The sequence below is a fragment of the Microtus pennsylvanicus genome, chromosome 2 (assembly GCF_037038515.1).
Source record: "Microtus pennsylvanicus isolate mMicPen1 chromosome 2, mMicPen1.hap1, whole genome shotgun sequence".
NCBI classification, from domain to species: Eukaryota; Metazoa; Chordata; class Mammalia; order Rodentia; family Cricetidae; genus Microtus; species Microtus pennsylvanicus.
This window is the reverse complement of record NC_134580.1, coordinates 16,522,148-16,550,101: the sequence shown is the minus strand read 5'-3', so window position 1 is coordinate 16,550,101 and position 27,954 is coordinate 16,522,148.

Below are 27,954 nucleotides of genomic sequence, written 5' to 3'. Positions count from 1 at the left end.
TTACCCTTTCTGAGGAGTGGTGGAGTGGGAAGAAGGTAGAGGAAGGGGGAGAAGGGGAGGGACTGGGAACAGGGATAGCTATGTAAAAGAAGAAAAGACTGCATTTAAAATTCTTAATAAAAAAAAGTAGAAGAAAAGAGTTGCTGTGGTCATGGGGTCTCCTCACAGCAATACAACCCTAACTAAGGCACACCCCCTTTACACAGTGCACAGATACGGAATCCAGGATGACTAAATGCTTATTAAAAACATAATGACAGTTTGGAAAAACAATCTCAGAAAACATTTTTATGACATTGGAATAGGATAAGTTTCTTATACAAGGTGCAATGAGCAGTAACCACAAAGGGAATGCTTGATCAGTTTGAATGCTATTAAATTAAAAAGCCTTAATGACGGGCAAAAGATACTAAGGAAAAAAACACAGACTTCTGGTATAAAGTTGTCCTCAATGTCTAAAGCTGCAAGCATTCACATCTGAACACGAGAAAAGGGAACTGTAAAACTATCGAGGAAATGGTGCCTGGGTGATGAATGGGGGCCAAGCATATGAGGGGCGAGCCAGAGAGAAGGAAGACCGCCTTGCAAGCTGTGTGCATGCGTGCAGAGAAGCCCCTGGGCAGTACAAGTCAGCGTGGAGACAACACAGCCCGTGAAACACAGGGAAGTGTTTCAGGTTTAAATCAACACACAGTATTCTTAGGGGCTAATTCTTGAGGTGCACACTTAGGTCCAGTTCAATTGTTTCCTGATGTATCCTGTGTGCTTTAACACTTCATAATTAAAATAATGTTTTTAAAGCTTAGTATTTAATAATGTGGGTACACACTGACCCAGCTCATACCCTGCCCTTAAACATTGACGTCTGCATTGTTTGGCTTGAATGTCACCCCTCTTGAGAGCTAGCCCCGACACACTAGCTACACAAGGTGGCCCCTCCCCACCCTTTGCTTCTTTCTGTGTCATTTGTGTGCTTGCTCCTTGGTTTGCGATTAACCCTTCCTTCACAGTCAGAAGCCAGCCTTACTGTGACCAGAAGCTGAAGGAAGTGGCCACATGGAAAGTACTTGCCACTCAGAAAGGAAGCAAGATCCAAGGGCATGGCATCCTTCTAGCGCCAAGACAAACACAGACTGATGAAGGTCCCAGATGATGGTTTTGGAATGCCATAGAATTCACATGGAATTCCACAGCTCACAGTGTCTCAGTTCACTTCCCATTGCCTGTCCATCAAGACATAAGATTCTCAGTAACAGCACAATGTCTGTCTGCAGGCCAACATGTCCCACCATGATGGCAATGAACTGAACCTCTGAAACTGTAAGCCACCCTATTAAATGTTTTCCTTTATAAGAGTAGCCCTGATCATGGTGACTTCACAGGAATAGAAACCTAACTAAGGCAAGAAACTTCTCTCTCTCTCTCGTATTGGTGTTTTCCCTGCATTTATGTTTATGTGTGGGTGATAGATCCCCTGGAACTATAGTTATAAACAGTTGTGACCTGCCATGTGAGTGTTGGGAATTGAACCTCTGTCCTCTGGAAGAGCAACCAGTGCTCTTAACTGCTGAGACATCTCTCAAGCCCCCTCTTTTTTCTTCTAATGGGAGATGTTTCCATAAGCTTTCAACACCCAACAATGACATTTTGTTTTTAAAGATTTAGGAACTCCCAGGCAAGGCTCAGACCACTCTATCTGTGGGATCCACCTGAGGCTGAGATTGTATTCTCAGCACTCTTTAGAGACCCACTTTCCTTCCCAATCCTATTCTGCTGGGTAGCTGACAGGAGAAACTGTCAGTCTGCCATTGGGGAGGCATTTGTACCCTTATCCTAACTCCTTGAGAGACTGGCCAGGTACCAGCTGTCCCTGGGTGCCTTGCTAGGGGCAAATGTACATTGGTGGTTCCCAAAGCAACTTTGAGCGTAACCATGTTGAACAGGAATTTTTTGCTCTGTTTCTCGCTGATACCAGCTGGCCACATTCCCATCCCCATCATGTCTGTGATCCACTATGTGGGTGACCACAGACCAGCCTCACTCTCCAGCTTAGCAGCCTCAGGAGTGGGAGGACAGAGAAATCCAAACCACCTGTTCCTGAGGTGAAAAGGAGATTTTGACAAGGAAGTCATGCTAAGGGTTCTCTATTGATGTTAAAACACCGTGTTCTAGGTAAAAATCTCCTAAAAGGGAATCTTGAAAACCAGAAGAGGATGGTGTGGGAGAGTGCTCTGTTGAAAGTATCTTGGGAGGCAAAGCAGGTGAGGCAGAGCTGTTGGCTGTGATAATAAGTATTCTGCAGGCCTCAGACATGAAGTCAACTTTGTGATTGAGATGAGGCCCAAATTTGAAGTGCTAACCTCAGCCTCAGAAATCTGGGCAAAGGTGATCAACTCTCAGGCCCACCAGAGCTAGTGAATGGTTTGAAATGGGAGCTAGAAGCAATGAGGCACTGGGAATTGGAGCAAAGGCTCAAGAATAACCAAAGCCACCAGAGAGAACTACTTACAAAGTCATTGACTTGAACTGAAGGGCGACATGAGGCACACTTCCTTCTCACACAGGCCCAAGGCACCAGGTCCACACACGGGTGGGCTGAAACCTTCAAAGCCAAGATCCAGACAAAATGAACATGTTCCTTTAAGTTTTAGTTTTTCTCAGAAAGTTATCACAGAAATGGTCACATGACCTAAGACTATGGAAAGGGGCCCTAAACACTATCTGGAAGTGCCGAGGTTAAGGAAAGGGAAAAAACCAGCCCTTGCACTTTGTAGAGATGGCCCCATGACCTCACCACAGGTGAGGGTGAACTGACCCTAAGGGCAGAAGTATAGGGGAGTTGACTCTGCCTTCTCCCCTGAGGTGGGTGGCCATAGGGGCCTCAACCAACCAGCTCATCTACCACTCAGGCCCACAGCTCAGTCTTGGGTTGGCCCACGCTAATGTCTATCCCGTCTAGGATCTATTGGAGCTGGAGAAGGGACTGGTCCCATGGAGCAATACCTGCAGGATCTCCAGGATTTGGGGCAGCCAAGGGATATCCCAGAGGAGTTCTAGTGGGGGTCCAGTGATGATGGTGTGCCTCAAACCAGAGACCTTGAACCAGGCTGATGTAGGATGTCCTTCTGTATGCTGTGACCGTGTGTTTCTCTTATTGGTTGATGAATAAAGCTGTTTCAGCCAATGGCCAGGTAGAATATGCCTAGGTGGGAAATTGAAACAAAGATAGGAAGAGAGAGAAGGAGGAGGCAGAGACACGCCATTTAGCTGCCTGGGAAGCAAGATGTGAGGTAACAAGCCGCAAGTCTCTTAGTAAAATATAAACTAGTAGAAATGGGTTAATTTATAAGAAAAAGCTAGCCAGTAAGAAGCCTAAGCCATTGGCCAATCAATTGTAACTGATATTAAGGCTCAGAGTGGTTATTCCACAAGTGGCTGCGGAGATCCGGTGGGCGGAGAGAAAGAGGTCCAGTGTGGTAGGCGGGAATGAGAAAAATCACATTTGCATCAGATCACTGACTCATAGCAATGAACTAGGAAAGCTGACTGCACAAAAATGTATACTACATGATACACCGGGGTTTCCTATGCCCCTAGGACGATGAAAAGGTGTTGGAAAGGAGAAGCAAAGAGGCTTTTGTTTTGTTCTTGTTTTTGTTTGTTTGTTTGCTTTGTTTTGTTCTGACATTTTAATTTTTTCTTTTGGGGGACACTGCAGGGGTGAGGGAAAGATATAGGGGGGACTAGAAGGTGAGCAGAATTGGGGTACGTGATGTGAAATTCCCAAAGAATCAATAAAGAAGTTAAATTTTTAAAAAAGAAACAGTAAAACTTCAGGGCCAGAGTGATGGCTTGGTTGGTGATCAGTGCTTATTTGGGCAAACATTGGGACCTGAAGTGGAACCCCAATACCCACATAAAAATGGACATTGACTGTGTACTCCCATAACCACAGAACTGAGAGGGGGAGACACAGGTATATCCATGGAACGCGTGAGCAATTCTCAGGTTCAGCGAGAAACTCTTCCAAACACTCAGTGTCAACCACTGGCCTCTGTGAGGACATGGGTGGGTGCCTGTGCCCCCCCCTCTTAGACAGAACAGTCTTGTGACCTAGAACAGAAAATGAAACACAGGCCAGAGATGAAAGAAGCTATCTGTATCTGTGAAACTTTACTAAACACGGGATTTTATTCAAAACATGAATATCATTCCTGAAAAAATCACCAAGAAGTATGCACTTCAGCATCCTGAACAAGGACGAGTCGCAGGAAGGAGGAATGTGAAGAGCTGGCTCGCACGCTCCCAAGATCTTCTTCTCAGTCTCATCATTAATCAAGAAAATTAAAATGCTGCGGATACTCCACACCTTATCCCCAGGATTAGCAAGCACCACGCAGCCGACTGAGCCAAGCATGGGTGGGACGGACTGAACTTGGGGCTGCAGTCCTAGGGTCCTTGAGATTGGGCGTGCAAGGGCTTTAAAGGAAGCCAGCAGTGTCTTGCTCTCATGTGTATGCAATGATATCCCTCTCAGGATGCCCTGCAGAATCACAAACAGGAACTCGCCTTGGTGTATTTTATTCCCCCACTAGAAAGTCGGCCGGAAGCTGAGGAGGATAAACCACATGCATGTGTAGATAGATACATGTCAAGGTCAAAGGTTTGGGAGAATGAAGATACTGATGAAGTACATGGAGGAAACTATTCACCTAATGTTGTTGTTGTGTATTGTGTGTGCCTGTGTGTGTGTGTGTGTGCATGGTCAGTGTGCACATGTGTGTAGTGTACACATGAATGCACACACACAGAGGTCAGAGGAGGATGTCCAGTGCTGGCCTCTGTCACTTTCTGCCTTGATCTCTTGAGATGGAGTTTCACTGAATCTGGAGCTAGACTGGTTCAGCAAGTGCCAGCCGTCCTTGAGTCTCCACCAGCCCAGCACCGGGGTTACCGTGCATGAACCAATGCCTGGATGCTCACATGGGTGCTGGGATCCAGTTTCACGTCCCTGTGCTTGCACACCCTCACTCTCACCGGTGATCATTCCCTCATCCCCCACTGGTCTGTTTTGTACAGCACACACGGTGATCCCACCTAGCTCAGGAGACAGGCCTGTATCAGTTAAAAACAGAACAGAGAAGGCTACGCATTAACTTCTGGACAGAGCTGGCAGCAGCCAGAGGACACAAGAGACCCTGGAGCTGGGACTAAGACCTGTCAGCTCCTGAGTGCCCTAGGATCCTTAGGAAAATGTTTAAAGCAAATATTTCAAAAATTACTAAACCTGAGTGTCAGAAAATGCCTGTCTTGTTTTGTATTATTAACTTCTCTCTGGGTCTGAAGTGTTTTGTTTTCTAAAATGTCAAATGTGAATCTGTTTTTACATCAGATAGATCTTTTGGTGATGCTTTGGACATGCGTAAGAGGGCTGGCTGTCACCACCAGTAGGATGAGTGGACTGCAGGCAGCGTGCAGGGTGGAGACCGAGTCAGAAACACCAGCTCATACTTTATCCTCTGCATGTGCGTGTGTGTGCATGTGTAGACATGCATATTGGTGTGTATTCACATCTGCATTGTAGTAATAAGGAGAGGCGGCGGGGCTGCGTCCCCAACACCCCAGCCGCCTGCCTGGCTAGCTTTTGCCCCGAAATAATTACACAGACACTGTATTCATTTAAACACTGCTTGGCTCATTTCTACCTAGCCTCTTCTAGGCTAACTCTCGCACCTGGACTAGCCCATTTCTTATCATCTGTATAGCACCGGTCTTACCGGGAAGATTCTAGCCTAAGTCCATCCTGGGTCGGAGCTTCATTGCTTGCATCTGCCCGGGAGCAGAGCATGGCATCTCTGCTGAGGCGTCTGCTCCAGAGAGGAGAGCTGTCGAGTCTGAGCTCACTTCCTCTTCCTCCTGGCATTCTGTTCTGTTTACTCCACCTACCTATGTCCTAACCAATAGGATAGGCCAAGGCAGTTCCTTTATTAGCCAATGACCTTCCTCCATCACTGCATGAACAGCCTTTCCGTTACATAAGTGTGTGAATACCTCTGAGTGCACCCTCACACAACACTTTCACTACAGAAATATGTGTATACACAATACATGTGTGCTATAAAAATATCTATGCTGTTTGCTTAATACTTTCTGAAGGTGTAGGTACATGGTGTCTGTATGTCCGTGCAGGTTTGTGTATATGTGAATACATGTGCATCCATGTATAATACCTGCTCACTATGTGTCTGTGCATGTGTGAATGTATGTGTATCTTTATATAATATTCAGTCACTGTGTATATGAGTGTATGTGTGTCCACATACACATACATATAATACACATTCACTGTTTCTGTGTATGTGTGTCCATGCATGTGTATCTGTATGATACACAGTCACTGAGTGTATTGTGCATGTGTGAACAAGTGTATTCATGCATAATATCCACATAGTATGTGTGTATTGTGTATGTGTGAACACATGTATCCGTGTATAATACCTGCATTCTGTGGTGTGTTTGTCTGTGCATGTGTGTATAATGACAGGATTCTGTCTCTGTCGCTCTGATGGTTCCCACTTCTCCACGCTATTCGTGTCCTTCTTTCCTCTGGCTTTAAACTCTGGAGCCCAGGGACACTAGGCCTTCTGTTTTCTCCAGACTAGAACCTTGTGTCCACCTTCCTGCACCAGCATCCAGGCTATCCCACAGCAGCACACTCTACCTCCGAGTGCCACCACTGCTACTGTATCTGCATGTGCCTGTCCCCTTGTCACCATCTGTTACTTGCTCTAGATGACAAGCTCCAGCAGGAGAGGGGCACCACCCACTCCATGTGCTCACCGCTCAATCCCAGTGCCCAGTGCAGCTTGTTAGATGTTGAGCAACATGTGCAATGAGTTCAACATGTGCATACCTGCTGGTGTTCACGGGAGCATGCATGTAAAAACATGCACACATGATCACCCATTTGCACGGGAATGCATGTGAGTATATTATGTCACATATGTCAATGTCGATGCACAAATATATGTGAGGGCCTGCACATGAATGTGTGCATAAACATGTATGAGAATAGACACATGTGCACAGCACATATCAACATGTACATGTGTCTGGGCATCCACATGTGTAGACCTGCATATGTGCTTTACCACGTGAATGTATCAAAGCACTTGAACACTGGACCAAAAACACAGTCGACCATGTTTTTTCCACTAGTGTTAAATCTGAATCTGGTTGCTCCGCCTTCCTGAATGTTCCATCACAGTGGATGACAGTCAGCTTGGTTCTGAGTTACTCAGTATTCCCTTGACAGTGAACTCAGGTGGTCATGGACTCTGAGATGTTCCTGGGGTACTGACCTGCTTATGAAGGTCAGGAGCACAAGGTGGCTGCTATAATCCACCCTCAGCCTCTCTGAGGAATTGCTGTCTAGTGTTTCCGCCCAGAAGTTCCACTACAGAACTCTGACTTAGACACAGAAGTGAGTATCTGCCCAGAGGCAAGGACAGAGCAGAGAGGATATGAGACAAAGCAAGACTGTTCCCGGGAGGTGGCCACTGCTGGGCTTCCCATCTCCACCAGAGGCCAGTGATTGTCCAATGCCCAGAGCCTTTATCTGAGCCAGAGCCAATGTGTTTAATGAGGACCAAATTAGCACACATGGGGACGAGATCATGCCAGCAAGAATGCACAGGAGTGGACAGACAAAGAGGATATTAAACGGACAGAAAGCGATGAGCAGATAGCCAGGACAAAGGCAGGACACAGAAAAGGACACTGGGCGGATATTAGAGCAGATAGGTCTCTGTGTGGAGCCCACTTCTGGGAAGATTTTTCCTTTGACACATAGGTTGTCTACAGAGTGGAGTCAAACAAGGGCCAAAAGGAACAAGAAAGCATCAGGAAAGGCAGGGTGCACTGCTTCTGGTATAGGTTGTGTACTGGGAGTGACCTGGAAGAAGAGCAGTGACCTAGAAGGCTTCTGGGGCATCTATGTGTTAGGTACCTGGCTCAGTCCTGAGAGTGAAATTGAGACTGTTCTGGAGAGAAAGTGGGACAATTAAAATGACCGTGTGCATTTGTGGGGTGGTTGCCAAAGACCACAGAGACCATCGGTGCTGGGCAAAAGACAGTGGGAGACGGCTTTGGCTAAGTGGAAGCAACGGCAAATGTGTCATAAGCCTCAGACAATTCCCATGGGGGACCCCTGTTCATCCCTGCGGATCCAAATGGGCCAGCACAAATCAAAAGAGGCCTTATTTATATGTAGCCAAGCAACGGAGCGGGGAGGGGGTAAAGAGTCTGTATCCAGATATCCAGATTCTGGCTTTGTAGCACGCTAGTCGCGTATCTCCATCCTCACATACGTGTCCCACATACTCAGTCTCCATTTCACCCTCGGGCTTGAGGCAAGCGCCTAACACATAGATGCTCTGGAAGCCTTCGAGGCCACTGTCCTTCCTCCAGGTCTGCTGGTCTCTTCATCTCCTCATCCCCACTGTACAACCGATACCAGGAAGGCTATAGCATGAGGGTGGCAAGATCTAAAACCCACAACATAGGCGCTTAGGTGCACCAGTTACTTCAATATTTAATTTGTTAAATATATGCAAGAATGTCCAGGATAAAGACCTGCAGTTTACTTTACTTTAATTAAAAAATGTATGCATTGTTCATCTTCTATGGACAATCTACCCCATCATTCAGAGCAGGAAGAGGAAGGTGGGGTTGCCGCCTCTGCGTGCTCATGATTATGAAGCATCTTTCCCGAACCTGCTTTCCATGTTCAATATATGATTGTTATAGATCCATGATGACCGCAGTACAGGAAGAAGAGTGTCCTCAGGGGCAGAGGAGGGCATCCTCTTTGGGTGTAGGGAACCTGAGAGGGCTACCACAGGAGGAGGTATCAGCTTGCAGAGATGAAGAATGGATGGAGCAGAGGAGGGTACCAAAGGGTACAACAGACACCTGCAGAGGTGTGGGTAGAGGGTGTGTGAGCTAAGCCAGGATCATTCCATCGTGTAGGATCTGCCAACGAGTGGACAAGGTCCCCCTCCAAAGGTTCAGAGAGGTCTGTCTGCAGGTTCATAAAGACGGAAGGTGCAGGCCCCAGGTGGGGACTCTGAGACCAGAAAGCCAGAGGGATACATTATGACTGCCAGGACATGAGCTGGGGTGGATAGTGGGCAAGAACGAAAGAACCAGCAAGCCAAAGGTCCTCAGAGAACCCCAAGGGGGCTATCTGGAATAACCTGAGTTGCCGTGTTTGGGAAGTTGTGAGGTTGAAGGCACTTCAGGGTGGGAGGTGCAAGCCCCCTCTGAGGGTGGGCGACAGTTCTCTCTAACACATTCTTTGTTCCTCTAGCAGCTAGAGTCGAGCCCTTTGGGTAAATCCCAAAGAGCAGAGCTGTGGAGGCCCTAGATCCTCCACTGTTATCTCTGTCTCCAGAGCAGCCCCGTTCTGAACCATGCTAAGCCCGCTCCATACTGTAGCACACATCCTTGACCTCGGGATATGTGTCCGTGCTAGTCCTCTGTTGGGGCTTATTCTATAATGGCTCTAATCCTGCCCTTAGCAGAAAGGCCTGCCCCAGTGTTGGATCCCTCACCGGACCCTCTTTTCTGGACACTAGGCATCTCCCTTGGCATTAGTCACCTCAGTACTTCTGCCTTTGGTTTTCCTCCGGATCTAGGACTCATCAAAGGCATAACCCTTCTTGGTTAGTTTCTCTGTTGCCTGAGGATGATGTACTGGGTGCAGGATCCACATAGGCATCCCATACATGCTGCAAAGATAGCTAGTGTTATCAACCCAGCTATGCCAGGCTCCCCGAGATCTGCCATCCCCTGAGATCCATGGTCCGGATTGCTATAGCCTGGAGTGTGAACTATTTGGTATGGTGTAGGATCTTGGTTTGGAAAAGACTTGAAGACATGCTGTGTCAACTGCTCCAACATCCCCTGAGATCCACGGTCCACATTGCTATAGTTTAGAGTGTGAATTATTTGGTATGGTGTGGGCTCTTGGTTTGGAAAAGACTTGAAGACATGCTGTGTCAACTCCACCACCAATGTCCTGGACACTAGGTTACCACCTGGCAGGAGGTAAGCAGCTACAGACCCCTTTCCTCTTGCCGAAGCTGGGGTTTGCCCTGGTTCTCTGGTAAGACCGTCTGTGCAGCCCTCCTGAGGTGGTAAAAAGATCAGAGAGCTTCCTGAGTTTATTTTTGTAGCTCTTACATTTATTTATATTTATCAGCTATGTGCCCATCACTAAAGTCTCTTTGGAGGGTTTTCAAAAATTTAAGAATCACAACTAAAAATACTGACCTTGATGCTCAACATGCATGGATAACTCCCCAGTCCCGAAATGCTGAGCAGGAGAGGTGACAGAGCTCTGGGGGCCAAGGTTGTAGGAAAGCAGCGTCGCTCCATACTTTGCACCCCAAATAGCTCCCCCACCCCCGGTATCTAGATAGGATCATGCCAGGAAGAGCTGAAATCCATTCATTTCATGCTATCCATCAATGTACCTTGAACAAACCTTCAATTATTCAGTAGGGGACCGTGGGCTCTGCAGCCTGGGAATGTGGAAGGAAATGCCCATATTGCCATCCTGAATGCACAAAGCTCGGAGTCCTGGGTGATGATCAGGTTAGAGGGTGGTTCCCTGCCTTCTGTGCTAAGGAGCCAGGATAGAAAGGTTGAGGTCCTGAAAAATCTCCAGAGGGCTGGGATTGGCAGAGGAAGCTGCGCAGACACAGTGTAAGAGTGAGAATGGGAAGTGGAGGCGAAGAGCCCCAAGGTGAAGGGAATAGTAGCCTCTGAAGCCTTGTCAGGGTCACATGGAGGTCACACTTGTGGCCAAGATTCAGAGTTAAGGTCAGGCACTGTATTTCAGATTGAGGGATGTCAGAGGAGGGCCAGGCAGTAGAGAGCCTGCCTGTGACTCTCTCGGGATAGCCTTGAAAGAGGATGCCTTCTTCTGTATTCCTACCATCAGTCAGTCCCTTCTGAGGCCTGGAGAGGTAAAGCCAGGAGAGCTCTGGGTGACAAAGGCCAAGGTGACTGCTTGACTCCAGAAGTTTGAGTCTTCGGGGACCTTGGAACAGTTGATTCATAGGTCAAACCTAAGATAAAGGATCCTGAGATACCTGCATGATGGTGGTCAGTCCGTCTGCTGGAGGAATCCTCCTATGAACCACTTCAGTAGGAAAGAGTATCTGATGACCTTGAACCATGGCCAGGAGAATAGCAGTGGCCTGGCTGGGCAGAAGGATCCTATGGGAAACCAAATTCATGGAAAGTGAAGATTACCCAACAAGTCTTGTGTGTCCTGGAAGGAAACTGAACCCCAGTCTTGCCCCTGCTGTGTCAGAAGTATAGGAGAACTTCAACCTAAAGGTCAGAGGGCTGGGGGGTCTTGGAGGGACATTTCACAATAAGGGCAACAAGTGATCTACAACGTGCCCGAATCTACACAATGACTCAGGTCACATAGGACCCCTGGGTGGTGACACAGAGAAGGGCTGTCACAATAGTGTCCAGAGTTCAGTGTGTGTCATGGTTAGATTCAATAGGACAAAGAGCCACCTGAGAGAAGAGAGTCTCAGTTGAGGAGTTGTTCAGATCAGATTTTAAAGCTTTTGGTTGAAAAAAAAGGGCACTGAATAATCAGAACTTAATGGGCTGTTCTGTGGGAACTTGGAAGATAAGATAATGCTGAGAGCTGTGCAGACAATAGAGACCCGCCTTGTGGTGTTTCAGAGGGAAGCAAAAACTCTATTGTGGCTGTTCATGCGATGTATTTGAATTAAGAATCGGTGGTTGTGGTCAGCTGGGAGTAAAGAATCAGCTATGACTCATAAAAGATGAGCATACTTGAGGTGAGATCTTCTGATGAGATTTCCTTGGTATTGGCACACAGAAGTGATGGTCAATCAGGTGGCCAATGCTACAGGTCAAGCCTCAAGCAGAACTTGTCAAATAATTTGTTAGAGTTTTCCAGAAAGTCGTGGTTTTGAAAGTAGGAAGGGTGATGAAAAACAGCCAAGGCTTGGCATTGTGTGGCAGGGTCAGAGTCACCCCAAAGAAAGGCCATTTTGGTGAAAGCGCAGCCTCAGTTACAGTGGACACTGATATTGGAGATGCCAGGACCATGAGATTTCTGCTAATGCTAATGACAGATGTGGAGTGGGCCCGTCTAAGCCTATGAGACGAACTGCATGTGCTGTGGGTGGCAGAGCTGAACAAGTACAGCTGCCCAAGCCTTTTGAAGTTGAGACGATCACAGGTGAGATCCAGATGCCAGACACCGAGCTACAGGTTTGATTTAACACGGCTGGATTGGGGGTTCTGCTTTGATCCGGTTTTAATGGTGTGCTTGTTCTTCCCTCTTAGAATAACAAAGTTCATAACTTCTTCTTTTTACTAGAGGCCCAAAGATGAGATATTTTGGACATTTAAAGAGACATTGAAACTTTTAAATTATTGGAAAATGTAAAGACTGTGGAACTTTTGAAGTTGTTTTATTTTATATTCTGATGATAACATGAGACTTTAGAACAAGAAAGAAACTGTAACAGGTTATGGTTAATGATGATGTGTTTTACGCCAAGTCATCAAGGAGCAGGGGGTATTTTTCTGGTTCATTTTTATTGTCGACTGAACAATAAGAGTATCATCTGCGAAGAGAAAGTCTCAGCTGAGGGACTAAGTACATCAGATCGGCCTAGACCATGTCTGTGGAGAATAGCTTCATGGACTGATGTGGGAGGGCCTAGCCTACTATGATTGGGGCCACCCTTGGGTAGATGTCCAGAAAGCTGGCTGACCATGGACCAGAGGGATCAGATCAGTAAGCATCATTCCTTCATAGCTCTGTTCTAGGTTTCTGCCTTCAGATTCCTGCCTTGAGTCCCCGTCCTGACTTCCCTCAATGATAGACAATGACTTGGAGGTAGAAGATAAAATATTATCTTTCATCAGATAAAATATTACCTCCCTTAAGTTGCTTAGTCATGGTGTTTATCAGTGCAACAGAAAAGCAAACAATGATGGTATTCATAGATCTCCCCATGGACACTACCACCATCTCTGTTTCTGTGCTATCTGTATATGATTCTGAACACCATCTGCCTCCCTTGGAGTCCCCCATTGGTCTCCTCTGAGTGGTGTCCAGCACATCTGTGTCTGAAGAGGGCAGCCCGCTCCTATAGCCACTCTATGCATTCCCATCTGATGGCTCTTACTTCCCAGCTCTTAAATGCCCCTACCCAGCTCTGCTGAAGCCTACACCACATTCAGCATGGTTCTCTTTGATCCACTCACTGCTGTCATATGAGTATGTGACCCCCACACACGCTGAAACCTAATTGACAAGCAGTGGGCAGCAAGGTGGGGCTGGACTGTGATGACGTCATGAGAAAGGTGTCTCATAGTAAGTTTGACTGGGGTCCTGGTAAAGAGGTCTTGGGGACTCCTCACCCCCCTCACAATGTGAGGGTACAGAGTGGAGGTGTTCTTGGGCAGGTCAGTCCCCAGCAATCCCCCACAGATGCTGTGTCTACTGCCTGCACGTGGCCTATACTCCCTCGCTCCAGAAGAGTAAGAGATTCAGTTCCGGGGTGTGGGAACGACCCTGCCTGTGGTATTTTGCTTTAGGAACTCAGTAGACTCAACCATTCCGGTTCTGTTAGAGCCAGCTGCTCACTGCTAACAAGCTCATTTTCTGGTGACTGCCTAGTTCAGGGTCCGGGGCCTCTTCTCTGCACACGGGCCTGCTGCCCTCACCTTAACTGACCTTACATTGTGGGGTGGGTTCATCCACTCCAGGCAAGAATCTTTTCCTACTTTTCTTCAGACAGAAGGTTCTGTAGATAATATTCTTCTTTAAAACTCAGTAATTATGTATTTAGTTGCTACCAACCACAGAGAAAATATGCATATTAAAGATCCCATAATTACATAATAAGCACTTACTGTCAATTGCGTTTTGTTACCCTGTACTCTCCATCCCCTTTATCTGTTTTAAAAAAAAAATCAAAAACCATTACCATAAATGTTAAAATAAATGAAGCACCAAGTGTCAGGTTAATGCAAAATGAGTGGTTTGTTCTGAGCATGGAGACAGGTTTCCAATCAAATCTGCTTAGTTCCGGTCACGGGGACTCTTGGTCCTTCACAGGAGATAACACCTGACTGGGACTACCCCTGATGAAAAAACCCTTAGGGGGGTTTGGTACAAAGGTTCCAACAGATGCTACTGGAATTGGCTGCTTGGCTTCAAATCCACCCACAGTTCCAGAAGGTTCTGTCACTTTTCTGAATCTCATGGGAAAGGCAGACTGTTTACTATTGAGGTTTGGAGAAAAGCAACTTCCCTCTATGGGTGTATTTCCTCCTGTGACCTTTGAACAAGGAAGCGAAATAAAAGAAAGCGGTAACACTTCCTGTCTTGATCTCACCTAGCTACTGGTCACATGACCCAGTCTTGGCAGCAGGGAGCAGTAGACTTGCCTCTCTGTAGAGCTCTAGGACACCTTTGAAACAAGCAGGTAAAGGGTGGATTTTACCTTCAGCCCACTCCTTGCTCCTTTTTTTTTGCCCAGAGCTAAGATCCAATGCTGGAGATAAAACTGTCTTCCTTGTCTAAGATGTAGGCTCAATTTCAGGATGGCAAAGGAGAAAGTCAGGAGGAGGCATTATAGTGGAGTCATGATGCCACCATGCCACCTTGGGCTGCTTTCCCCTTGACCATCTTAGTGTTGGAGAAAAGAGGCATTCTTGCATAGTCCTCGCTTGGGAAGGTCCTCTTGTATGCACTGGAGTGGGGAGCTTGCAAGTCCTTATGTGAATGCTGCTGCTATCTTATTAGAAATGCTCCTTTTAAAAACTCCAATGTCTTATACCTTTGACTTATTCCAGGAGGGGGCCTCTGAGAGGACGGAAGGGTGGGTGGGTAGCCCAGGTCAGTGGCCCTCCCTTCTGTGGAAGTCTTTTCCAGGTTAAACTGTAATCCCATTTTGCTTGCTCTAGGGTACAGCAGGTGTTGGGCTGAGCTGAGCTGCCCTTGTCCTACCTAGACTTCCAAGTAATGATAACCCTGGGTGAGACAGCCCCTCTCCCCAAAGCCCCCAAACATCAGGTCCTTCTCTGGCTTCTGCTGGATGCCTTCCCAAGTTGGATTTGTTTCCTATTCTAATCCTTGGCTGGGAGCAGCGGACTGGGAGCCATGGCACATAGCAAATGGCCTTCTGCTCCAGCTCTGTCATGTTGGGCTTCCCCAGCATCTTCTCAAGGATATGGGGGCCTCTACACTCCTTAGGGCAGTAGACTAGGACAGGGCTTACCCCTGGCAGCTAGGACTTTCCCCCCTTGCTTCTACTGCTACAACCTATCTACACATGCCATAGAATCAGAGAGCGGATGTCCCCAAGGGGCTGGGATTCTAAGGTGTCCACTACAGAGATTGAGGGGAAAAGCCACTGCCTTCCTCCAGTCCTGTTCCTCCAATGTCTTGAGGTTGCATGCATTTCTCCAGAGACCCACAGTTTCCTCTCCTTTACCCAGGCTGTTACCACCCACCAACCAAGACTCCTGTGCACTGGCTTCCTTTGCTCCCTCTCTCAAGTCCAACCAGGATGGTAACCACCACAACCATGACCACCACCACCATCACCACCAACGCTACCGCCTGGCAGGGATTTGCTTTGTCCCTGAACTTGAAACAACACACTGGAGCTTAGTGGTTTTTCGACGGCTGTTTGTGGAGCAAATGGAGAAATGAGAGAACAAGTCAGCAGGCAGCTAAAGGAGTGAACTAGTGAATGAAAGCCCTGGTTTACCCAGTCCAGCGTCCAGGTCCTCCCTTGCTGATTTTCTGGGGCCCCCAGCACTCTCCAGGTCTCTGAGCCACAGCACAATGTTCTGCACATCTTGAGGTGTTCGCTTGAGCCAGCCCTTGGGACACCCGCTTCTGTGCCCAGCCTACCCCACTCTGTCACACACACCTGCTGCTGCACTATGAGACATCGGACTCCAAATCTCTGTGCCTGGCTAGAGACCCTGCTGGTCATGGACGTGGCTCAATGAGAAAGGAATGACACACACTGAAACAAAATTTCAAATTGTTTACAATCCAAGGGTGGGGAGATGTCTTTTTCAAGCAAAAGATTCCAACAGCCAAATTCTGTTTAGAACTGTTGGAGCCAGGACCAGAGAAATGATAAAGAAGCGAGTTAATCTGTCCTCTGGTTCTTCTGCCCTACAGGCATCACTGACTCAAAGAACACCACAGCTTTCTGCTAATTGGCCTTCCTCAACCTGTCAAGAGATGCCAGGCTGCAGCCACATGCCAGGTAGAGCTGCTGCCAGTCTGATTCAGACACATAGGTTCTAGAAGCCATTTTCCTCCACAGAGCAAATGTGGCCTGGACAAGGGTGCTTAGCTAGGGACAGAAGTAGGGATTGCTTCAGCCATCAATGCCTATCTCATACTACAAGACAGCAGTCTGTATGTGGGGCTAAGGCCACTGTCACAAGAAGCTTTGCACCCTCAACATTCCCTATGGATCCTGCAGGGGTACAACATGGGTGTGCATTTGTGTGATGTACGCACAGGTATGTGTCAATACATGTGCTGATGTGTACATATTCGTGAGCATGCTTTTATGCACATGTGTGATGTGTGAGTACTTATGTCTGAGTGTGTGCGTGCATGCATGAATGCTTGTATATACCTGCATGCATGTGCATTATTCTATATGGCATTTAGGTATCTGTGTGCACATGTGTGTACACATTCAAAAATTGTGCTATGTAGAAATGTGTCTTCAAAGTCGAGACCTCCCCAGGCCACTGTTGCTGCTCATTTAACTGTGGGATAGTGTTGGTACCTGAAGAGGGCTGAGATTTCACGTGCAGATTTCCCTGGAGGAAATCAAAGCAGAGGGGTTGAGATACAAGTCCCATAACTTTTACCAAGGCATGGTGAACAGTGGGGACTCTGATGGCTATACTTATTATCAATGGTGAATTCAACAAATCAGAGTCCTAAAGGGCCTCTCAAGGTGCCTATGGGTCAAGTACCTGGGCAGATGAATTCAATGTGTGGTGGGGCTCCTACAGAACTCGAGTTTGTTCAATGAAATTCCATTCCTGACTTGGTGGGAATTATGTGGCCTTTGTAACTTAGCACTTCAGGGTGCCTGGAGGGCATGGAGGTGTGGACAACTGAGCCATCTCATCTCCTTCCCAACTTAGGATGAGGTTCAGAGTCCTCCACCCATCATGTTCTTCCATACTATAAACACTGTTACTGCTCCCCGTGGTCACAATCTTCCCGAGTGCTCTGCTAGGGCACCCTATATGTCTACCCTTGCTGTCACCTGTTACACAGGCAGCAAATTCCCTGTATTTTCAGACCATAAGTCCATCCAAAAGTTGAGGGTCGAGTCACAGAGGCACTGGACAGTAGTGAAGGACTGGACCCAGTACTCGGTTGTTCTCTCTGTTCCTCTCCCTTCAACTGCTGTGGGGAACCCCAGTGCTGGGGTGCAGATCAGGATGCTCTGGCTGCATGAGTATGCCTTCTGAAGTTCCGTCACCATCAAGAGGAAGCAATGAAGTGTAAGATCAAAGAAGAAAACTTCCCAGTTCAGAAAGCCCAATCAATAATAAGAAAATTCCTAAAAGTCTCCTTGGGGATGTCCAGAGTCTGTTGATGTCTCTAGTGTCTGACACTGACAAATCTTTTGCACAAATCACTGTTATTCCCGGAAGTAACAGTCACAGCAATGATCATAATCATCTTGTGCAATTTGTGGACTCAGGGGCAGAGGTCTCACTTGTGTTTGGAGAGACATTTAGAGGTCAGTGAAGTTTCCCCTGATCCCACTGTTATTTTTCTGCCAAAAACTGAAGGAAGAAGAGGAGGAGAGAAAGGAGGAGGAGGGGGAAGAAGGAGGAGGAGGAGGAGGGGGAAGAAAAAGGAGGAGGAGAGGAGGAGAGGGAACAGGGGGAAAGAAGAAGGAGGAGGAGGAGGAGGAGGAGGTTTCCTTGCCATTTAAGCATCCAGAACATGGTGATGACTGAGGACGCCAAAGACACCAAGATGTGCTGGATGCAGGGTCTTGTGCATCCTTGCTCTGTCCTGAGGGGTGCTCTCCAGGTGATTCTTAACTTAGAGGAGCCCAGATACTGAACTCGGAGTCTTTGGGGTGTAGTCTTCCATTGATTAGCCTCCCTTGATGCTGAAATGAAAGTCTGGGAGAGCCCAGAGACAGAGTCTTCTAGAATGTGCTTGCTTTTCCTAGACCATGCTTAAGGGAGAAAAACGCTACCTGTTGCATCTGAGGAGGTCCTGTCGCCCAGCATGTATTAGCTTTGTGGCACACGGCCATGCTAGGTATCACTACAGTCTAGGGAACATAGAAACCAAGTCTCCTTGGTGACTCCAAACACAGTCTAGTTGACCATCAAGGTTAACCATCAGAATGACTCTTTTCTTTTGAATCACAGGTTTTCTTTGGTCCCTCAATGACCTTACCATCCTGTATCCACTGCTAATCTGCACCTGATCCTACCCTGGAGCCTGTGGGTAGATCCATGCCCACATGGTCCTGGAGGTAGCTGGCACTCTGACTTCTGCTGTTGAAGTGGATTAGGACCTCATCTGTGGTGGCCATACTGGATCTACTTATATTGAAATGATTGCCATTATCGTAAGTTTGCTCTTTGCCGATTACATGCATGTGTCTATAATGCACTCCGATTCCTCTCATCCCCACACTCTCTTTCTTCCTCCCACTTCCGAGATCCTTTCCTCCTCTCTGCAAGCCTCTTTCCCACATCTAAGTCTTTTGGCTCATTTTAAGACCCACTGATATAACCAGAGCCATCTGTATGTCTACAGGTTTGGCGCTGTCCTCTGGAGACTAGCAGGCTCATCATTGGGTACATAGCAGAAGACAAGGACTCTCTCTTCCCCAGATCTATTTGTAGCCAATACCAGCAGAGCTGAAGCAACTCCTGAGCCAGTCTGTGATCCATGATTGACTGAGCAATTGTTTACTTCTCAAAAAGACCTTTCTCTGAGTGAGGGACCTTGATCCCTTTCAGCTGCGGCCAATGGCTTTACACATAAAGGCAGGGCCTTCTGTAAGAAATCTGAGGGTATTTACTTAGTTTGATTGCATACATACAGGTGTCTGGCACAGGGAGATTTATTGAATTTTTAACTGTCAGTTAAAATAGAGAGTATTGAACTTTCTATTTTGGTAGCCTTTCTGAGCAAGGTCAATACTGTGTTATTTTAGTCTGGAGCTGAAGGTTGGCAATGTCTGTCACCTGTCACCCGCCAGCTGATATTCATAACCTACACAATTCTCTGCCTGTCAGAGGAGCAAGCGCAACATGTGCCCTCTGCTTTCCTGATACGGGGGACAAGACAAAACAGAGACCAGGCCTGGCGGGACATCAGCCAGGACAGGGGAGGCATAGATGGGTCCCTGGGCAGAGAGTGCACACTTTTGGGGAACCATGCCTTGTCTGTAGTGGAGGCATTTGCCTGGCTCTTTGGTCAACATGGGCTATCAAGAGTGCAGCTTGTGTGTTAACTCAGTGCATATGCAAGATCTGCCTGGGTTGAGCTGGACTTCAGTGATAACGTCAGTCAGCAATCCTTATCTGTGATGAAAAATGGTTACACCACAACACTTGATGTGTGGCCCCTGTCCACTCGCTGTTGGTCTGCTCCAGGCAGAGTGAGCCAGGCTTCAGCACCTGAGAAGATGTCCAAAGAAAGGTCCCCTTTAGAGTACAGAGTCCAGAGACAGAAAAGCTGGGGACCCAGGGGGACTTAGAATTGGTCACTGGATTTTGGCATGTTGGGTACACCATGAGAAAATTTGCACAGGCACTGGGAGATGACCCTGGGAAGGTAACTGTCACCCTAGAGGTAGAAATTCAGGCTGGGATACTTCAAGAAGCTGTGAGAATCCTGAGCTACACAGCATGGGACAGAAGTTGAACTAAGCCCTAGGTGGTACCCCAAGATGCTCTGGGAAGGTTATGACCTCCTATCAAACCTAGGGAACCAAGATCTGGTAGCATTTCACCAACTGAGGCCTTCTGGCTCAGAGCGCCTTTCCAGCAGAAAAGACATTCAGCGAGCTGAGGATGCACCTGCTTGTTATCAGGGGCTGTGTGTTCATGCTCAGCCAACAGAGGCTGGAAAGGCAGCTCTTGAAGGGGATTGGGAAAGGTTGGTCCATGCCAGGCAGAAGAAGAAGAAGAGGAGGGAGAAGAAGGGGAGGGGTTGGAGTCAATACTTTAGGGAACCAGTGCCTCTTGGGACCTGGCATGTCTTCAGAATATTGGGGAGGATGAACACATCATTCAGTCGTGATGTGGGAAGGATAAGGAGGCCCAGTGTCTGTCAGTCTGTCCTATAATTGTCCGCCTTAGACATTTTAGGTGTCTACAGTCCGTGTAATCCAAGCTGAACTCAAAGCCTGACTGCAGAGGATCTGTAGCCCTCAGACACCCGGAGCTCTGTATCAGACAGTCTCCCTGGGAGCTGCCGGGATAGGAATAGTCATGATTCCCTGTCACTTTGATTTAAATTAAACTGCAAGCTCTTAATCCAGCCTTAGCGGCATGGATGCGCTGTGGTCCTTGGGCTTGGTCTTCTGCAAAACTACAGTGAAGCAGACGCCACACACCTGGGCTTTGAGGAACCTGTTCTTGTGCTAAAAATAGGTACCAGCACCAGGGGGTACCTGAGGACTCTCTGTTTAATGTTTTATGTAATTTTTGGAGTCAAGTTTAAGTATAAAATTAAGCATAGTGACAAGATAGGGAAGCCATGCATGGGGGTGGGGGAAGAGAAGCCTGCAGATCCATTACACATGCATTCTGCCTGGAGAAAATGGCAGGATACACCCCTGGACCAGGGGCAAGTTCCCGAAATCAGCAGACAGAGCTTGCCTTCCTCTGCCAAGAACCCACTTCTTTCTCCTCAAACAGCACTGCCACCTAGGCACCAAGTGTTCAACATATAAACTGATGGGAGGCAATTCTCAATTAATCCATATCACCAGGATTGGAAATCAGGACAGAGATGCGACCGCCATATATCGCAATCCATTTCCTCTCCACCGCATAGGCTATATCATCCCACTGAGCATGCTTGCTCCTCACTAGGAGACAGAAGTACTGTGAGATCCTAGCACAGATGCTGAGAACGTCCTCTGAGCTGGTCTCTATCTGCATTCATGGAGTTCAGATCCCTATGAGGGGCTGTGGGACTGCCGTGCTAAGCCAGTGGCTGGTGTTGGCGTTTGGAGAGACTGCCTCTGGCCCCTGTGATAGTATGTTTCCTCAGCCTGAGGAATACACCTACTGTTTCCTCCAGGATCTGGAATGGACTCAGCTCAGCAGCTGGGCACAGTAACGAAGGTCTTTTCTGCTAGCCTATGGTGTCTGGTGGCTGTCAGAGGACTCGAGCAGGGAGTCTGCTGTTGTGGAAAGGTTATATAGATGCTGACCTTTGCAGTGTACAAAGGAGACAAAGGTCGCCCTCCCTATCTGGTCCATCCAGCTCACTGGGCCAAACGCTGCATCCAGCCTTTTGAAAACACGGACAAGCAGCTCCAGCCTGCCATCCTAGAAACTTCTAATGAGGAAAAGGGGATAGTTTGTTAGGATCCGAGACTGACCTGCTTCAGAGCGCTCTGCCTGAAAAGGTCATTGGAGTGAAAGGATGACTCCCAGTATCACGGCTCCTCCATGAAAATGGGTCCAGATCAGAGGAAGGTTCCAGGCTCTCAAGGCTCTCCTGCAGGGAATCCCGAGGATGCAGCAACTGGGTCATGCCTTCCATGCATCCTGTTCCAGGCACCTCAGGCCCTGAACACTCTACTGGGGCTGCCTGTCATTGCTCTGAGCCATTGTCACATTGTCTCATGGTCTAGAGTCTACGTATCCTTCTTGCTTTTAGTAACTCTGTTTGCTCTTCAGCACCAGAGCAGGACCTTTGAGAGGTGCCCTAAGTGCTACCCACCGCTTTAGTTTCCACAGCTGCTCTTCAGGGTCTGGTGGTTCCCTATGGCCTCCCGTCTACAGGGGAGGCTTCAGTAGCCAACCTCATCACCCAGCATCTCTCCCACCCAGGAACTGTGGACATGAGTGTTGACATGGCTGATCTGACACCAGGCTCGTCAGTCTCAAGCTGGCCCCTTATGGGGAGGTGACATACTGGTCTCCACCCCAGGAACACTCATGGTTCTGATGTTCCCGAAAGAGGAGAATTCACACACTGAACACTGTAGTTGAGTGAGCAGTCAGGAGTTGAACTAGAGAAAGCAGGGAAGCAAAAATATACTCCAGAAAGAGAGCACCTCAAACTGAGCACCCCTACACCCCAGAGCCATGGGGCTTAGCTCTCTTTCCCTGACATCCCCTCTCCTGTGTCTCCCCCAGGGAGGGCCCTTCCAGGAAAGAGTTGTGTTTTTCTTAAAAGCCCATTTTACCCAGAATTCAATCTGATATAATTAGATGTCTGAGATTCAAGAATAGTATTGGGGTTTAAGATCCCCCAAAGTTGAAGAGTTCACGAGGGGGAGGGAAAGGGGGAGGGGCACTCTGTGTTGTTCCCTGGAGAACAGTTTGAACTGAAGCAGCTAGCAGACCATAATAGCTTCTTGTTCTTTTTGTCCTGATTTTGGGGGGGGGTCACTGATAACCTTCTCCTGGCTAACACCCCAGCTGTGCTGTCCTCAGAGAGGTCCCACTGAGAACAAAAGAGCTTTCACTCCTCGGGCTGCACTACAGACAGGTAGAAAGCCCCAGAGGCATTGTGGGGCAAAGGCAAAGTCTCCAGGTAGACATGGAGGTAGAAAGCGAGGACAGGGAAGCCAGCTGAGTCTTCCGATGGGAGACCTCTGGATGCCCTTGAAGCTTAGGAAGGAGGTAGAGGGACAAGGACAAAAAAGAGGAACATGTGGTTGTGAGTGTGGCTGGTCCTCTTTGAGATAGGGGGATGGGACGAGGTCAGAAATCAGCAGAGGAGCCTTTAGTCTCACACTGTGAGCAAGCTGTCCTGGGGTGAACCTACCCTGCCCAGCACCCAGCAGCCAGACCCTCTGGCTTCTCAGGCAAAGGGCAAGAGTTTGCTGGGAAGGAGCAGGCTTTTGATCTGCCCCTTCTGCAGCCAGCCTGCACGTCTCTCTCCACAAGTGCAGAGTGCCTACCCGCTGCCTTGCTCTCTCCTGGCAATTATTTTAAGCCTTGTCAATCAAAGTCTTGAAAGACAGAAAGCCAATCACATATATAATTATTAGTAAAATGAGTTTGAACTTCTATTAGCACATCTTCTTCTTCAAATTGCCTATTTACACCCTTCATTAATTTTGCATTCTGCTATCACAATGTGTCCTCTTTGTTTTTAGGAACGTCTAGTCCTCGGTAGATGATGGACTTGGGGGGTTCTGAGCTTCTTGGGAGCCCTTCCTTCAGCTCTAGCCAGTAGACCCAGCCTTGCTGTGATGCCTGTGGGCACCGGGGCCTTTGGGGACCTGATGGTCTCTTTATACATTAGTGGAGGCTGTTTCCCTTGGGGAACAAGTGTTGCGCGCCCCTCCCTGCCACACCCATGAGCATTGAATGTCCTAGTTCATGTTGTGTATGTTTAGAGGACTTGATCAGATCCCCGAGAAAGAGCTAGTATCTATGAGATCTATGAGTAGGAGAACCACAGCCTCAAACACATGGGGGATGCCCCGCCCCCACCAACTGGCTCCTGGTTTTTTGTTTCCTTTATTACTGTTGCATGAATTACGATGCTATGCTAACGAAACTTGATGATGAAGGATAGTTGGATCAAAAAGAAATCAACAAAAACTAGTCACTTTCCCCCTTTACTGATGAGGTGTAAGCTTGGGAAGGACAAAACCTCCTGCTCAGAATTAGGCCTGTAAGTTATGCACAGGGAACACAGCTGAACAAGGCGGGAATGGACCCCCAGGAGGACAAATACAAAGTTGTGCTGAGGGAGACTCTGAACAAATAAAAAGACCCTTTTTTGATCTGTAAAGAAAAGTCGGCAAAATAAAAATGTGATTTTTTTTCTGTAGTATTTTCTTTAATCAAAATAATAGTTTTTATATTTGTACTTGTTCCAAATAGCATCAGAATGGGTTTTTTTTCTGACACACACCATGGAAAATATTGAAATTTTCTTACCTGAGAATATGCTTAAGAAGACTGACAGAAAGGGAGCACACTCCTTGTCAAACATCAGAGGTTAATATGGAGTGGCAGAAACCAGAACAGCAAGGCTCTGACCTGGGTGCCAATGAACACGTGACCGAAACAGCGCAGAGCTCCGCGACAGTTGCCTATGAGACAGAAGCTCTGGTAATGGCAGGAGGGTCCTGGTTTCAGAGAGAAAGACCCTTGTTTTATCGGCATTTATCTAAATAGCCATCATTTGTAGTAAAAAATATTCTAACCTCACGTCTGAGAATAAGTCTATTCTGGGTCGACTCGGGGAAGGAGACTACAGGAAGAAAATAAAAATCTCAGGATAAAATTTAGAACACCATCCTGTGACTTTGGAGCAAAAGCTTCCCTCATAGAAAACCCAGAGGCTTTATTTGAGAATATAGAGGAAAATTGCATTAGAAAAAAACTCGAAAAATACTGACTATCAGACATTGTATGAATAAGCTCCAGGGACTGGCAGCACTCAGGGGAATCTGCCACATCTGGCCATGGGGAGCTGAGGAAGTGCAAGGCCCTCTGGGAAACAGACAAGCATCCTGCTAGCACAGTTAGTACCAGGTCTGAGATGCAACTTAAAGAAGAGTAAATGGAGCCGGGCGGTGGTGGCACACACCTTTAGTCCCAGTACTCGGGAGGCAGAGGCAGGCGGATCTCTGTGAGTTCGAGGCCAGCCTGGTCTACAAAGGGAGTTCCGGGACAGGCTCCAAAGCTACAGAGAAACCCTGTCTCGAAAAACCAAAAAAACAACAACAAAAAAGAGTAAATGGGGGCTGGAGGAATGGCTTAGCAGTCAGGAGCACCAGCTGCCTTTCCAGAGGGCTTGGCTTAGGTCCTCAACACCCATGTGGCAGCTCACAATCAACTGTAACTTAAGTCACAAGGGATCTGGTGCCTTTTCTGGCCTCTGTGAGCACTGCACTTGTGTGTGGCACACATGCACAGAAACACATGTGCAGGCAAAATAGTCATACATATAAAGTAAAAATAAATCATCTTTTTAAAAAGAAGAGAAACTTACTATATGTTCAAAGTCAAGTTCCTTGTATTAATTATATAATTAAGTATACTTATTAATTATACTAATTAATTACTAAGTGTTTTGCTATTCTTCTATTTGATTGGCAAGCTCCAGGCGGTAATTGCCAGGAGGCAATTGTTCAAAGGTGTCAGGCAGCAGGCAGCAGGTCCCTTTAAGGTTGACAGTGAGTATCTCTATGATGCCTTGCTCTGGGTGTGTGGTTTTATGGCTAACAGAAGGCAGAGAGCACCTAACAGAACCTTCTGCAAAGGGAGTGTCCAGCAGGATCTGCAGACATCTCCATGTCTGGGCCCGCGTGTTCTGAGCAGCAGTGTAGATGGCTTCTCTTAGGGGGAGTGCAACTGTGTGAGGGCAAGTACAGCAGGGACCCAAGGACAGGGGTACAGAAGAATGTCTATACCGATGTGGGTTGGTGTTAAATGCTAATCTTTATCCCTCCCATTCTTCAATCGTTTATTGCAACATCACCTAAGGGTAAGGAAACCACACATTGGGGTTTACACCACTGTATGACTGATATGGTAAACAAGGCCCCTTCCCCTGCTGGCTCAGAATGGGGGACATTGGGTGACTCTGTGCATGTTATTTTTTTTTATTGTGTAGTGACCAAAGCCGCCTAAGGAAGAGATGGACAAGTGACTTACGAGGAACTCAGCCAAGTTAGTAGAACTTGGGGCTCAGATGCTACTCTCCCAGCTCCCAGCATCAGCACTAGCAACAGGCAAGTACCAACCAATGTCCAGGGGGTAGAAGCCCACCACAGCCAGGGCACCTGCTTTCCCGGATCTTTGAAGTCTTGGAAGAATACATGGCTTCTGAGGAGTCCAGAAGGAAGCCAGGTCGATAGCTCAAGGAGCAGCAACTGGAGACCCACATTATTAGGAGTTTACTGTGGGCTCTCCAAGAGTCACTGCCCTTCCTGGCACATGGTCCTAGCCAATTTCCAAGTATCATGCTCACATTTCAACTGGGACGAGGGAGTGACTCACAGGACCTTAGTGGGCATGGTCTTTCTCTAATTCTGGAGTTCTCTGAGGGCTGAACAATTCAGGATGTGGGCTGGCAGCCTGGAGAAGCAGAGGCCTTCTTACAGTGACCAATTAGCATATTTCTTACATCCTCTGGGAAGAAAAATCAATAGTACATGTGTATGGGTGTTAGGCGGGTAGTAAAACTGCAGAGAAGGACATGGCTCTGGACTCCAGGCTTCAGTATTCCAAACACACTAAAGATGCAACTTTGGTTGTCCAATGACTTGTTTTATTAAAGACTCCTCCTAGCCAGAGCTGACCAATCAGACTTGGCAGTCCAGTGCAAATCCTTCCCCAGCAAGCGCACTCGTGGCAAGGACAGGAGTCCAGGGGCTCTGGGCCAGAGAAGGATGGTTGTCCACTTGGCCAAGCCAGGGTGACAGAAGGAATCCATCCTGGCTGTTCTGAGAGTTTTGTCCTTTGGGATCAGTCAGTTTCCACCCTCGGACTGAAGCTGCACATATCTCAGCAGGATGAGGTTGGTTTACCCCCAGCCCACCGGCCCTGCTATGTTCTCCATCCCTGTGCCTCTGGGACTATGGGCACTGGACCATCAGGATGCTATGATTCTTCTCTACAGCTTTTGTTTGTTGTTGAGCATCTGAATCCTCTGCCCAGCCACACATCTACTTGAGGAGTGCAGCCCCTTGCACACACACACATGGTAATTCAGAGGCCATATTTGTCGGGACTGTAGGATTCCTGGAAAGCAAGGAAGGCCCCAGATACACCTGGATAAACTGGTCACCTGAGCTCAGGAAGGCTCTACCTTGGCTGTCACTGGGTCAGTTCTGCAGAGAAATCACGTGGTTCAAGTTGTTCTGTGTTCCAGAGACTCCAGGAAGCACTCGGGGTGTCCAAGCAAGGCTGGAGTGTCTGGCAACAACAGATGGTTAAGAACTCCCCAGTACGGCAGGAGCAAAACTCAAAAAGCCAGATCGCCAGTGTGGAGGGCTGTGTGAGGCCCTCCTTGCCCTGACTGTCTGCACTCCAATCTCCTGGGCACGCTGAGTCCGCAAAGACTGTAAGCTCCTATGAGAGGCACCGCGAGACATCTGCTCTCCTCAGCTGTCTTTGCAGCTCGGCCTCTTGCTGTTGGCACACACAGAGAGAAGGGAGTCTCGACTTGGCACTTCCTGGAGGTGCCAGTCATTGGGGGTGAGCTGGTGCTGTTCGTCATGATGCACAGCCTACAGTGAGTGTGCGCTTCCTACCCTGGCTCCCACCCACTCAGATGATACCCTGCTTCCTGGTGCAGCCCTGAAGGCCCTGGAGATGCTGCTTCCTCACATCTTGCTTTCTTTTTCGCTTCCCTGACCTGGGTGATGATTCTCTTAGGTTCCACAAAACCAGCTCCCCATACCACCCAGCTATAGAAGAAGCAGAGTCTAAGCGAGGGTAGGTTCACAGCAATCAAAGTGTCCACCCAGATCACGAGGGCCCCTGCTGTAAGGCTCCGTGGTCACCCCACATACCTGCTAATCTAATTTATTCAGTGCTACTTCTAGAGGGTCCTTCTCCTATGTTCTAGAACAAGGCCACAGGGCACAGATACATCTTTCCTGAAGAAACCATGGGTAAGTGGGCCAGCCA